Below are 15,516 nucleotides of genomic sequence, written 5' to 3'. Positions count from 1 at the left end.
TATGCTTCTTTAGATATCATGTTTGAATTGAACATTTCAAGCACCTAATCAATTAAGCATGGAAACCGTTTATGTCTTATGTTTGAATTGAAAACTTCAATAACGTTAGTCATTTAAGCATGAGAATACCTCAAGCTTGGGGAAAGTTCCCACAAACACTTTAAGAACTTTAGTTAGCAAGTTGACAAGCACCTCATGCTTGGGTAGGGTTTCCAACTCAAGGTTAGTCCTAGATTCCCTAAGCTCAAAGGAATCTAACCCTAAGGTCTTTAAGCTCCACTAGGTAGCATTGCTCTTTAACAGACCATCTCTCATTTGAACCCCTTTAACCTTGGCCCCATGTTGAGACATATCCATACGCACATTGAAAGGGCATAGGGAGATAGACATGCCAATAACCATCCAACCATACCTATATATAGGCCCTTGGCCCTCTGGCTCTTATCTATATATAGCCCTGTACCGCATGTGCATCCATCGTCCCTTCGCCACGGCCGTGCCCTCCTATAGTCCTACCCTTGGCATGATATAATCCCCCACTTGGAGAAGCGTTTTCGTATGCGAAAACAAAAGTGGTAGGATCTTCACAAGAACACTAATGTTTTCAAGAGTGGTATCCTTCATGGATGCAACTGTTTGTTTAACCAAAACACGGTACTGTAGGAGGTTCAATGAAATGAAGAATAACAGCGTGATTTTGCACATTGTTGTCCTTTTGGAAACATCTAGTGTGTAGACTTCATTTAGAATGCACATGAGAATGCTTAAATCCGTTCTCACAACAAAGATGTACCTGAAAGAGTACCACTTTTCATCAGCCAAGTGGAAGTCCTTGACTTTCTCTCAAATTTCATCAGTAAACAACCCCACCATAACTAGCGTTCAAGGTTTAGAGCCTGATTTAAACATGAAGAGACTAAACCTAGTTGCAAACATGCTTTATCTGATGGTAAGCAAACTCCAAGTAGAGCAATAAATAAGATGAATGTAAATAGTTCTAAAAAGAAACTAAATACTTTTAGTTGTAAGCATTTTCAAGCCTTGCTGAAATGTTTGAACCATAATAGAAGGTGAAACATTAATCGCTTCTAGGGATAAACAATGAAACTTTTTCATTAACAACTTAGAGCCTTGCTATATATATAAACAACCATTTGTAATGTTGTTTAGCAGTACTTGTACCTAAACAAGTCATTCTAAGTATTAGACAATTTCAAGCCACCGAAATTGCTCCTCATACGTCGTGCTGAAAATGGTCTAGAAAATAGATTTGACTAGCACCTAGGGACTTTTCATGATACATACTCAAAATAGGGGGCCCCAGTGCTAGTCCCAGAGACTCATATTCTCCACATGTGTAATATGTCTCATGTAAGAATGTTTTGAAAAAAGAACATCCTTCAAGTGCAAAATGTACTTGTGCATCGAGGTAATTGTAAAAACTCTATTACATGAGTGAGAGGGACCCTCATTAGCCTTGCTCCACACTGGCAAAACCAAACTCCTTGAGTTCCTAGACCATGTTGCATCCCATGTGACAACATGTGTCAAGTAAAAACTTACAAGCAAGTTCAAAACTGTGTAATGCAAAAAACATATTTTGGACACAACGGTCCAAAAGTCTTGGCTTTTATGTGACCTTGTGATCTTGCTGAAGAGTAAAAATGGATGAAAACATATAATTTTATGCATCCTATTTGGAAAAGAAAATAAAGAAACATAAAACCAAATCAGATGAGTACCTGGAGGGTGAACATGGTGTTCACATATGCGTAGTGAAAGGCACTTAGCCAAACTTCTTGCCTATAGTCCTAGGAACACTATTGAAAATTAGTGAAATGCAACTAGTATTGCACACGTAACCTTGGGTGTTGCCTTTGCAATCCAGACCCCTTGGTTAAAACAACAGTGTCAAACCCCTTGGATAAATGTTGCATGAAAATTGCTCAACGAGTAGCAGCCCTTGGCCTTGTTCTTGACCCCCGTTGGGTTTTCCCGTGGCATTTTAATACTTTGGAAATTGAAATATTTCCACTACCTGTTGGTAGTTTGTGGAATTCTTTCCTTGAAACTGCAAGTGTGAAGGTCCCAAGAATCGACCATAAAAGCTTACTAAGTAATTTAGTGATCAAGTGCTGGGTCTTGCCCCAAATTATACTCATATAAGCACGCTTAGTGCTAATAGGAGCTCTACTGAAATTGGAGTTGTATGCTCAACTAGATCTTTTTCACATCCAAAAATCCATAATGTGGGGTTTTTGTGTGCAATCGTATGGTCTAAAATGCTGGCGTTATCCTTACACCGTGGTAGAGATAAGCCTGTACGAGTTTAATACGTTCAAAAACTTGATGTGACATGCACATTTTAAGTGTGGAATGAAAAAATAATGTCCAAAAAATCACTAATGACAAGACCCTTGCTTGTCCATTTACAAAAGATGGCTCTTATCCATTCCAAAATAGGTGGAAATAGATGGCTTGTAGCCCTTCCTCTTGGCTTGTAGCCCTTCTTCTTGGCTCACAACCCTTCCTGTTACCGTATTGTCATAGAAATATTTCAAGAAAGGCATAAAATATTTCCATAAAATCATGCCTAGTTTACCTTTCCCGCATAGAAGTTTGGAAGAGAGAGAGAGAGAGAGAGAGAGAGAGAGAGAGAGAGAGAGAGAGAGAGAGAGTGCTGGGCTGAGGGAAATCCCTTATGCAAATGTTGTGTATGTCGCGTGCATATGATCCCGTGAAGAACATGTCTGTGGCGTAGGCTAGCCTATAAGCATACAAGTACACACCCTTGTAGAGAAAGGCTTAGCTTATCCTATAAGCGGCCAACTGTATACTTGTACCACGCCCTTGTAGAGAAAGGCTTAGCTTATCCTATAAGCGGCCAACTGTATACTTGTACCACGCCCTTGTAGAGAGAAGTGCTATAAATCACATCTTGACACACTTACCATATATGTGATCGTGGGGTGCATATGTATGGCACATTACCTGTGAATAAACTTAAAAACAAAATATTTTCAAACATCAATAGCTTAGCTCGTCCGTGTCAGAGCGACTACTGCTATAGCGGAAACGTATGCAACAATGGGTGTTGTATGGCCATCGTACTAGTATGCCATGCATAGATTACGCTAGAATGGATACATCACAGTGCACCGTAGTGTCGACTGTGAGATTATGTCCATATAGGGACAAAGATGTGAGCTAGTAGTAGTCAATTGGGCACATAAGAGAAGCCATGCTTCTCATGAAGACAAGCAAGGCACTGTGTTTTGTACAATGGCTTCTTATGGAGTCTGCCCAAGCACTTTGCTTGGCACAGCAGAGAGATTTTTTCCAAAATGAAAAGTAAAACATAAAAATCCATAACTTGAAGTTGACTAACCTTGTCGTCCATGTGTGGGAAAGTGTCTTGTACTACGCTCGAATCTTGCTCATAGCCATATATGCAAATAACTTGAGAGCTGGTGGATATCCTGTACATGCCTTCTTGGCTTGGTTTAATACGATGTCTATTGAGAGAACATGCAAAGACTCCCAAGTGTATATGTTGATAGCAAATTCCAAACATCAAAAACTTATATGTCGTATGTCATAAGGGAAAGCCTTCCTCCCGAGAAGTCTATTAATAAGATGAGACAAAACAGATATTGAATTCTCATAGAAAATAGGTACGCGTTGTGACACACATATGTCCACCTAGAGAACATCGAGCGTGTCAAAAGTTCATAGAGAATCAGCCTTGCCGAATCGTGCACTGTATTGAGAATCATGACATTGCCCAGTATTGATGGAGATAGCATATAGAACTGATCTATCAAGTGTCACCTATTGACAAGCTACACTTGATTAAAGCAACATAGTTGGCATTGTAGAATTTCCTGTGTTTCCCAATATTACTGGTAGGTACCATATAGTTGGAATGTACCATATTAACTAGGTTTTGTGGCCGACTTATTAGAATTAAACCAATAATCGGCCTTGCTGATTACCTCTGTCGTGTCTCTATTTGAGCCTTGCTCCCTCGACCAAAGTACGATAATGCCCAACTGAAGTGAACATAATGTATTGACCGTGGTCATAGTTGAGTTGTAGGTAAGCTCTCTGGGTACCATGATGGTGAGCAACCTAATTATATGAGCTTGCAGGACTAGCTGATACATAAAGATATGAAAACCACAAGAATAGGAAAACTCAAACCTTATATGTTCATGGTCGTTGCTACAGGTAGAAGGGTCTCAAAAGCGTCCTCCATGCATGGCCATGATGATGGATGATCACCATGCCATGCATAGAGTTAACATGTGGTTAATGCTCAATTGCCTACCGTACCATTGTCAACATGTTCCTTTTGCACCACGAGTGTGTGCGGGCCTAAAGGCCGTCACAATCCGTGTTTGACTTCGTGCATGAGTTAGGAAGTAAATTAAAAATGTATGCACATCCTGCGTAGGAACTGCATGCAAAATGTAATGCTCGTCTATAGATGATGAAGATGAAGTCCCGAAATGCCCGCCATAAGCGGCCTTACACACGGGACTCCTCGGCCAGCAGTCTTTCCCCGCTTGTCAAGCGCTATTGCCCATGGTTCTCGACCACGACCTTCCGGCCTTTTGCATGGCTTTGCATGCCTTCGTGCAAGATGAGATACCATGCCCCTTTGCTTTCGTGGAACCTTGAAAATCAATCCCAAGCAAGAACAACAATCCATGCCAAGGAAAATCGTGCGAGAGAAAGAGAAAGAGAGAGAGAATCGAGACCTTGCTTCTTCCCCTCCTCTCTGCTCCCCTCTCCCCTGGCTCTGATACTAGTGAAAGGGCATAGGGAGATAGAAATTCCAATAACCACCCAACCATACCTATATATAGGCCCTTGGCCCTTTGGCTCTTAGATATATATAGCCCATGTACCCCATGTGTATCCATCCGCCCTTGGCAAGGGGCGTGTCCTCCTATAGTCCTACCCTTGGCATGACACACATGTCTATATTCTAACCCTTGTTGTTGTTTATTATCCCACATAAAATTATCTGTTTAATATGAGAAAATCATTTGGTTGGTTAGATATTAGATTTTATGACATTACCTCTTTCTTGAAATCATAGTCGTCCTCGACTATGAGGTAGAAGAGATAAAGTCTTAGTCATTAGTCTATGTTTCTTAGCATGTAGAGGATCCCTTTCCACCCCGTGACATCATTCCAAAATAAATGACTAGTCTATTTGGTGCTTGGGAGACGTAGATGCCAGAAGCATGTCTGCTCTTTAGTCCATATCATACTCCCAATGTAGAGTGACAAATTCTACTTGGTGTTTGAGTGACATCATCATCACAAAAATTATTCTAAGCATGCATACTATTCATATTGTCCACAAAAGAGGATTAGTCTTATAAGACAAAAAAATTGTTCATTTAGAAAGCATTACATTCGATTACTCTAGTGCAGCATTGTAAGCATTGAAAAGGTTCACATGATCCTTAAGCTGTATTCCTTGCATCCATCTAGAATCTTCAAAAGGATATCTTTTGAGCTTTATAAGATGCCATCGGATAATCTTACCATGCCATAGTACCTTGTCTTCATGCTGAAGGATAGCTTTGGATTGAAGCACCTCTTCTTGGTCTTCAATTTTTGGAGGGTCTTCAATAATTGGTTCTCTTGGTGCCTCTCCTTTGTAGAGCTTAAGTAGACTCACATAAAAAGTATTGTGTATGAGCCAATGGCTGGGAAACTTTGATGGCCCGTAGGAATTTTGCCCTTCATTTGCCTGAATTGAGCCTTGGGAAACTTAAGTAGGATGCAATCATTTTCTTTGAGCATTAAGGCCATTATGTGCTTGTCAGCAAAAACTTTTTTCATTTGTTGAGAGATGGATATAGCATCCTTAACCTTTTGAAAAGATTCTTGCAGGTCACGACTATACTCATCAGCAACAAAGATCTTCCCATGTACTTTAAGTAGGAAGGGACTTTTAGGCCTTCCCTCTATGAGTTTCTTGTAGTAGTATGGATAATATTATTGTACAGATAGTACTCTACAAGGGTTAAGTACTTCTCCCATTGTGGGCGTTGATCTACTTCTGTAACATACTTCTTTAGTAGATCAAGTATTGTAAGATTGGCTATGTCACTTTGGCCATCTGTTTGTGGATGATAGGCCAGAGATAAATTCAATCTTGTACTAGATTTTCAAAGAGACCTTTAAAAACATTACTAGTCGTTCTAGGATCTCTATCTGATATGATAGATGTTGGTAATCCATGGTGTTTGAAAATATGAGATATGAAGATGGTTTCCATTTGATGGGCCTTAATAGCCTTTTTGATAGGAATAAAGTGTGCTTGCTTGCTAAAACTATCGACTATTGTCCATATTCCCGTTTTCCCATGGATAGACTCGGATAATCCAAAGATAAAATCCATGGATATACTCTCCCATGGTGAATTAGAGATGGGTAATGACTGGAGTAGTCTAGGTTTCTTCCCTCTATCATACTTAGTCTTTTGGCATACCACACATTTTGAAGCAGTCTTGTATGTTGACTTTCATGGTAGGCTAATAGGAGTACGTCTCTACTCCTCAAAGAGTAGGTTGAATGCCTCTATGCCCCACGTAAGGAGGAGCATGGGATTTGTACATGACTTTCTCACAAAGGGAGTGGGTAACATGTAGCCTATTGCCATGGAGAAGATAACCATACTGCAAGATGAATGGTTCCTCTTTATTCCCCAAAGAAATGGCTGATATTACATCTTTAAAGTAAGGGTCAGTAGCATACTCATCATTGTGAATTGCTATAGGCACTGCATTGACTTTTGGTCATATGCATTGGCCACTTGATTGTGCTACCAGCAATGTGAGCAATATGAAAATAAAATTGCAAAAAAAAATTCCCACCTCATTTGTTTGTCGAAAATCTTGGTTTACGTCATGAGGTACTTGAGATTTTGGTGGTATGTTTATAAAATGAATGGAGTCCCCAATAAATAGTGCTTCCATGTGTCTAGGGTATGTAGAACAACAAAAAGTTATTTCTCATAAATGCCCAAGACATGTTGATCCGTATTGAGCCTCCGCTCTCATATGCTATGGCATGCCCTTTTTGAAGCAACCAAGGCAATCACCACAATCATTACATTAGACCTCAAATGGGTTTGAGAGATCCGGAATCATGAGAATTGGTTGAGAGGTAAGCTTATCTTTGAGCTTGTCAAAAGCTTTACGCTCCTTAGAAGTCCATGAATACTTAACGTTCTTCTTTGTTAAGTCATGTAATGGTCCTGCTATTTGAGAAAATTTTTCTATGAAGCGTATATAGCCTGCACACATATCAATAAAGATTCTTAGCTCATGTAGATTCCTTGGATCAGGCCATGATTTTATTACCTCTAACTTCGATGGATCCATAAGGATACCATCTTGAGAGATAATATGACCTAAGTATTGAATCTCTTGAAGGAAAAGTTCACTTTTCTTTTGGTTGAGAAAAAGATAAGTTCTCCCTAATGGACAGGTTTTCTTGAAAAATCACTTGGAGATGTTGCTTGTGTTCCTCCAATGGCTTGGAGTAGATGATGATATCATCAAAGAACACTCCGTTGAACTTGCGGTAGGGTCTAAATATTTTCTCCATCAAATGATTGAATGTGGTTGGTGCATTGGTCAAGCCAAAAGGCATGACTAGATATTCATAAAGACCGAACGTTGTACGAAACACGGTCTTTAGGATATCTTCATCCATGATCCTTATTTAGTGATAGCCACTTTTCAGTCAATCCTACTGAAGTAGGTATCACCTTGTAGCTTATCAAACATATCTTCTACCCGAGCATGGGAAATCTATTTTTGATAGTGATATGGTTTAGTGCTCAATAGTCCACACACATATGGTATGTACCATCTTTCTTTTTCACTAAAATGACTAGAGAACAAAAGGGAGAGAAGCTAGGCCTCACCATCCCTTTGTGTACCAATCCTTGTACTTGCCTTATGATCTCCTCTTGTTGAGCTTGGAAACTTGATTAGGAGGCTTGTTAGGCGGTGAGCTTCCTAGTGGGAGCTCAATTCGATGGTCATTATCCCCTCCGTTTGGATGTGAGTCCATAGGGATATCATCGATGAAAACATCTTGGAATTTATTTAGAAAAGTAGACAAGTCTAACTCTTCTTGACTCTTACCATTTTCATTTGATAAAGCATTTGCATCATTAGTGGATTCTTTGAAAAGAATCATGTATGTAGAAATCAAGATTTTCATTGACTTATCAAAAGTTGGTGAATTTACAAGTGGTATAGTACGACCAGAATCATTAGCATCTATATACATGCTCTTTCCCTTGTAGGTGAAGTAGATTCTCCTTTTAGGGAACTTCATGTTGGGGCAACCATGCGGTTGAACCATGGCGCCCCTAGGATAGCATCCTCATGTTGGAGAAGAGAGATGAGAAAGTCTTCTTTGTCGACATAGCTTTGGACATGAAGCCTCAACTTCCCAATCAAGGGTGTAGTGGAGGCTTGTTGTCCCTTGAAAGCTGTGTCAGTAATTCTAATATCTCCCATCTCAAAAGCTTGAATTTCCAACTTGGTGGCCTGTTCCATTGATTTGAAGTTGTGAGTAGAGCCAGGGTTAAACAAGATGAAGGCATCATGTTCCCTTACCTTTCCCAAAGCATAGGAGAGAGGTGATTCTTTGCAATGAGCATCGTCTTTTGGAGATTCCATGGTGGAAGCTCTAGGAGTCTAGCTGCAAACATTTCTCTTGGGGCAATAACGATAGCCATGTCCTTGCTCCCCACACTGAAAAAACTTATGGTCCTTGTAAAAATCTCGAAGCTCTTCATGAGAGATTTTGTTTTCACCTTTGTAAACTCCCTTCTCCTTGGACCGATTGTTGTTGTTCTTATTATTGGGATTGCCTTGGGAAGAATTTTGGGCGTTCGTTTTCCCCTTTGTATCACTTTTGTCTTTGTTTTCCATGGGCTTGACATTCCGTCTAGCCCCTTGTTCAAAATTGATGCGGGAAGCAACCATGGTGTGGTGGATTAGTTTGGTGATACAACCAGACCATTGGGAGTTGACATACTCAAGCATTTCTTCAGGTAATCCCATAAAAAATTGTTGCTTTTCTCAGCAAAGCATATCCTTTGGAAGACAGTAGCCTTGAGATGTAAATCCAAAAACTTGTCCACATATTTGTGAATAGACTCATGTGAGAGAAGCTTCAAAAAACACCATTTGGTAAGTACTTTGTCCTTTGCATTGCTGGAAACTCGTAGAGTTTTCCATGTTGTTGGGGCTTCACCACTGCCACGAAGGCTAGCCCACCGTTTACAAGACGATTTTTGAAAGTGCATAGCTAGATGGTGTAGCTTGGAGGACTCCCTCAAGCCCTCGTGTCCAAAGGCGGCATCAAATTACTAGATAAAGGCCAATACTTTGTTGGTGGCACCAAAGGTGCCATCATAGGTGAGAAAAGAGATACTCTTTTCTCCCTCTTTGAACTTCTTGAGCTTTTGTGATCTTCACCATGTGGAGTATGATTTGCAATGTCCTCCCCTCTTGTATGCTCTAGGAGAGTAGCCATAGCGCTCATCGTGATAGGAGGAAGGTGAAAAAGAAGGAGAAGAGAGTGACCTCTTTCTTGACCTTTTCTTCCTTTGTTTCCTATCTTCCCTTTTAGAGTGACGAGGAGGAATGTGTGTTGACCGTTTCCTCATGGGAGGAGTTGAAGATCATCTAGACCTACATCTTCGTGGAGCCACATCTTCAGAGGAACTTATGACTGGTTACTTTTTTGTTCTTTGGATTCCTCCTCTCACATGGGACATAGTCTTCTTTTGGGGGTATCATCAAGAGACCTCCTAAACTCTCCTCCTCTTGGAGAGTAAGGGAAATCCCATAAGCACGAAGTTATTGAGTAACTTTGGCTTGCAAAGTAGGGCTGCCCATATCTTGATGCAACCTAGTAACAAGATAATTATATGTATGTGTATAAATATGTATATATAAATGGGGCATCATCATTATCACCTTCATGTGCAAAATCAAAGTTATCAATGTTCATTCTACTCTCTTGGTTATTATCAACCATGCTAATTATACTTATGTGTTTACTTAGTGCATTCTTGGGCAATGAAAAACCTTAGTTGCTACTCCTCTTAGACTTTAAAATAAGCAATTAAATATCTACGCCCATGGCTCAGACTGGTTAATTATAGAGAGTAGTGGGGTGGATCTAACATAGCAGAAAATCTGAGGGATAACTCCTTTTGAACTTCTTAGGGACAGAGAGTAGTGGGGTGCATCTAACATAGCAGAATTTCTGAGAGTAGTGGGGTGGATCTAACATAGCATAAATTTTGAGAGACAGCTCATTTTGGACTTCTTATGGCTCAATAAATGGTAAATCCGTAGGCAAGTTTAAAAAGACCCCATTATTAATACAACGCTCCTGAGGTGTGCACCATATCCCACATAGTGGGCTCAACAAAACCGATAATAGATCCCAGTCCCACTTACCCTAATACAATTAACAAAATCAACCATTACTAGGAAACTTAAGGACCTATCTTTTTTAGCAATAAAATAGAAACCAAATGCTCTAATACCAATGTAATGGAGATGGCCTATGAACTTTGAGAATAGCAGAATTAAGATAATTAGAGTGAGCATCTTTGTGAGATTACTTTGAGAACATAGAGGGTGAACTTAATTGATGGTAACAACATAAAAGTAGTACTAAATTAACTTGGCATGAACAATACTTTTGCAAGAGAGAGAGTATTAGATAACAAGACAATAGTTGAGTACCGGATTTACTTCAAGCCGGCAGTTCACCCTCCAAAAGGCGTTTTTATTATAGATTCTCCCATCAAGAGGGACTTGATACAATAATATCTTTGTGCTCCTTGTGACCTGGGTGATGCAATAAAGATGGATAGATTCATGCATCACAAGCATAACATAAACTTTGCAAAAATAAATAATTATTCCAAGCCTCAATCCCAAGGCCTGAAACACCTTTGAAGGTGGAGAGAGCTGGCAAGGAATGAGGGTAGTGAAGAGGAAGAAGAATCATCCATAGGAGAAAGAAATAGTTCCTCACTTATCATCACTCTTCTTGATTAGTATAGAATAATAGCATAGTAATGAAGCTGAAGAAGATGGAAAGCTTAAGAATTGAAGCATGGCTCTTGGTTGGATTTGTATTCCATAGCCAAGAGTGTTGATGTACGCTCTCCACTTCTCAACAAGCTTGGAGAAGTAGAGAGAGCTCTTGCACTTTGCACTCCACACAATGAGAGGATGTGTGTGTGTGTGTGTGTGTGGGAGAGTATACCCCCCTCTCATGCTTGATCCCCCCCCCCCTCTCTCTCTCTCTCTCTCTATATATATATATATATTTGTTTTTTTTTGTATTATATAATTACTTTTGGACATGTGTCCTCTTTTTCCTTTCTGAGACAAAGAGCTGAATCATTTATTTTTATGTATTTGAATTCTCATTGGACCTCTTTAAATCCTATCCAATAGGATTCAAGCACATCTTGAGGGCCACATGTGGAGGATCATTTGGACATGTGTCTTTTATGTTTCTTAAGATATCATGGTTGAATTGAACACTTCAAGCACCTAGTCAAATAAACATGGAAATTGTTTATGCCTCTTGAGATTTTATGTTTGCATTGAAGACTTCAAGAACCTTAGTCAGTTAAGAATGAGAAGCACCTCAAGCTTGGGCAAGATTCCCACAAACACTTTAAGCACTTTAGTTAGCAATCCGACAAGCACCTCATGCTTGGGTAGGGTTCCCACCTCAAGGTCAGACCTAGCTTGCCTAAGGTCAAAGGAATATCTAGCAATAATGTTTGGAGGCCTTCAATGAAGCTAAACTTAAGGTCTGTAAGCTCCATTAGGTAGCATTGGTCTTTGACAGACCATCTCTCATTTGGACCCCTTTAACCTTGGCCCCGTTTTGAAATAGATCCATAAGCACATGTCTATATTCTTACCCTTGTTCCTGTTTATTCTCCCACATTAAATGATAAGTTTAATATGAGAAAATCATTTGGACTAGTTAGATATTAGATTTTATGACAGCCTCAATTTCTTGCATTGTGTCCACAAGTTAGGAGGGAGCTAACGAAGGATGTTAGCACTAGGGAGAAGGTAAAAGAGAACGTGCTTGCTGTGAAGATTGCACAAGATGAAATGAACGGATATATTACATATGTGCTAGATTGTTACATCAAAGGAAGGTTGGTTAGGAAAGGTCTCCTAGGATAGAGGTGCACAAATTTGCATTATGACAGAGGACCGCATGCAAAGACTAGGCATACAAATCCATGAGACACCTGAAATCAAAGTCAAGATGACAAACACTAGTGGAAATAGGTGCTTAGAAATCTATAAAAATAATTTTGTGGACGCCTTTTTCATTCATAAGGCTATTGATTTTTATGTTATTTCTACCAAAGGAAATGGTTATCCATTTCTCCTACGAAAACCATGGCTAATGAAAATGCGAGATTTGCAGGATTGTGAGAGCAGAAAATTGATTTGCAAGCATGAAAATCCTAAGAAGATTATCTTTCACATGAAGGAGAAACTTCAAGAGGAGATCCAGGAAGAATCATCTCAAAATGAGATAGAGGAAGATTGGATTGATAGCACCTCGAAGGAAGAAAGTAGTAGAAGCATTGTTGAAGAGGAGTCTTCCATCAAAGTCATGGGGGTAAGGTTTAAGCCAAGCAACCAAGAGACCTCTTGTCAAAACGCGGAAGAGGTCTAGGTCCAGAAGAGAACCAAGATGCGAAAGATGAAGGAATGTCAGAAGATATGATGTCTACACTTACAAAGGACCAAAGAGAGCAGTACAAATGTGTGCTGAGAAAGTTTCCTAGGATTTTTGCTAATGACTACACAGACATGCGTGGATCGATTTAAAGTTTTTCAACACAAGATCGATTTAAATCCACAAGACACACCTAAGGCTCAAAAGCTACAAAGACTAGGAGTCATCAAGGAGCAGGCTTTCCTCAAGGAGGTAAGAAAGCTTTTAGCAGCAGGTTTCATTTATCCAGTGGAAAATTCAGAGTAGGTCTCCCCAGTTGTGTTCACTCCTAAAAATAATGGAAAGTGGAAGCTTTGTGTGGACTATAGGCCACTCAATGAGGCAACCAAGTGAGTTGACTTTTCTCTCCCATTTTAGGATGAGATACTACATGAGGTAGCTAGTCATAAGAAGCACATTGTGTGTGATGGCTACTCGGGTTACTTTTAAATAGGTGCCACATTAGAGGATCAATTGAAAACAACCTTCATCATTCCTTGGGGTTGTTGTGCTTTTAGAGTCATGCCATTTGGCTTGAAAAATGCTCCAATAGCTTTCCAATGCTTAATGAACATGGTGTTTCAAGCAATTTTTGGAAAGTTTACTACAGTTTTTATTGATGACTTTTTCATTTATAGTTCAAAATAATTTCACCTACAGAGGATAGAAGTAGGTTTGAAGAAATTGTACGACATGAGAGGTCAACACAATCCTGACAAATGCCATATAGGTGAGGACGAGGTGACCTTGATTGGTCATAAGGTTTCTTATAAAGGCATTCATATGGATCCTTCAAAATAAAAGCCTCTTATTGAGCTACCATCTCCCATAAATCTCAATGAGGTCATCTCATTCATTCCAAAGTTGAAGTATATGTCACCCTTCACTCACTTACCTTCGGAGTTGCTTCATCCCTTGGGAAAAATGACACAACAAGTATAATTTTCACAGTTTGATGAGCTTGAGGAGTACTTTTGTAACATTAAAGTCATTTTGTCAGAGTTAACAACACCCGTACCTCCTTGTTGAGAGTACACATTCTTTGTTAGTTGTAATGTTGGGAAGGAAACAATTGGTGATGTTTGGTTACAACAAGATCCCCACAGTACCAGGATACGACCCATCTACTTTTCTAGTAGGGTCATGAATTCCTTGAAGAGAGGTTACACAGAAGCATAATTCATGATGCTTATGTTGTGGTGGGAAAATCTAGATCCTACCTGCTACCAAAACCTTTTCTAATTCTCACTACAAAAAATTGTTTCCTCGGGTGTCATTTCAAATGAACCTTGGTACTAGGATTTCAAAGTGGATTATGGAATTACAAGAGTTCCAATACTCTTTCAAAGTGGAAGATATTGTGCATTCACAGTTGGCAGGGATTTTCACTTATAGGGTGTATGAGAAGGAGATTAAAGTACATGAAGTAAATAACATACCATTGCCACCACCTAAAAGTATTCTTGACGCTTTTACCTTATTCTTTGATGAAGATTTTTTATCATCCATGGGTAAAGAAGAGGGAGGGCTGGTTTTGATCAACCCAAGTGGAGAGGTGGACATGAAAGAGAATCTCAATCTACCAAGTTCAACTAGCAACAATGAAGGAGAATATGACATACTACTTCATGGTTTAAAGATGTGTACTAGCCAAGGTATACAACATCTCATGGTAAAGGGAGGTGCACTTCTCATTGTGAAGCATATTTTATGCATTTGGGCATGCAATAATGAAATCCTAAGGATAAAAGTTCATGTCATCTGTAGATTGTTTAAATTTACTTGCACAAAAAGAAGTTACATGTGAGAAAAAAGTGCAAGTCATCATGGTGTCTTCGGCTCCCATTATTGATATATTTTAGAGATTGAGTTTCCACAAGGCTTCACAAAATCTAAAAAGAGGAGACTCATGAAGAAGGAAAGTTCCTATCTCTTCCTAGAGGGATCCCTTGATCAAAGAGAAAAGGATCATGTGTGTGGAAGAGTACCAACAATGGAGGAATTTCTAGCCATTCTAGAAGGGTTGCATGAGGAAACATATGGTGGTCATTTTGCCCATGAGCTAATTGTGAAAAAGATTTTTCTTACGAGGTATGTTTGTCCAAGCTTGCATGTGGATGTCAAACATTGGTGTATAAGCTATCCCAATTGTCAGATAAATGGAAATAGAATATTTTTACATGTTACAAGGCAAATAGTGCTTACAAATGGAAATGGAAGATTGTTACATGTTCCAAGGTAAATAGTTCTTACAAATGGACCCTTTGAAAAGTCGGGCATTGATGCTATGGGTCCACTACCTAGAACTAAAAACAATAAGATCTATATTTTGGTGACAGTAGACTATATGACTAGGTGGGTGGAAGCACAAAGTGTGGCAAATTTAAATGAGAGGATGGTGAGAAAGTTTGTCTACACTTACATCTATTGTAGATTTGACACACGTTTGAAAATTGTTTTTGATAATGGTCTAGGGTTTAGGAATGGTTTACCCATGGAATTTTGCGAAGAGCTTCACATTCTACAAATTCATACCACACCCTAATACCCACAGTCAAATGATTTGGTGGAGAAGACTAATGGTGTCATTGCAAGCATCATTAGAAAGATGGTGAAGAACAAGACAACTTGTGGGATGACTTCTTGGACGGGGCATTATGGGCGTATCGAACCACATATAGG

This window comes from Adiantum capillus-veneris, chromosome 9 (assembly GCF_014529385.1).
Source record: "Adiantum capillus-veneris isolate H3 chromosome 9, ASM1452938v2, whole genome shotgun sequence".
Classification (NCBI taxonomy): domain Eukaryota; kingdom Viridiplantae; phylum Streptophyta; class Polypodiopsida; order Polypodiales; family Pteridaceae; genus Adiantum; species Adiantum capillus-veneris.
The sequence above is the reverse complement of the archived record's forward strand: the minus strand, read 5'-3'. Positions refer to the sequence as shown.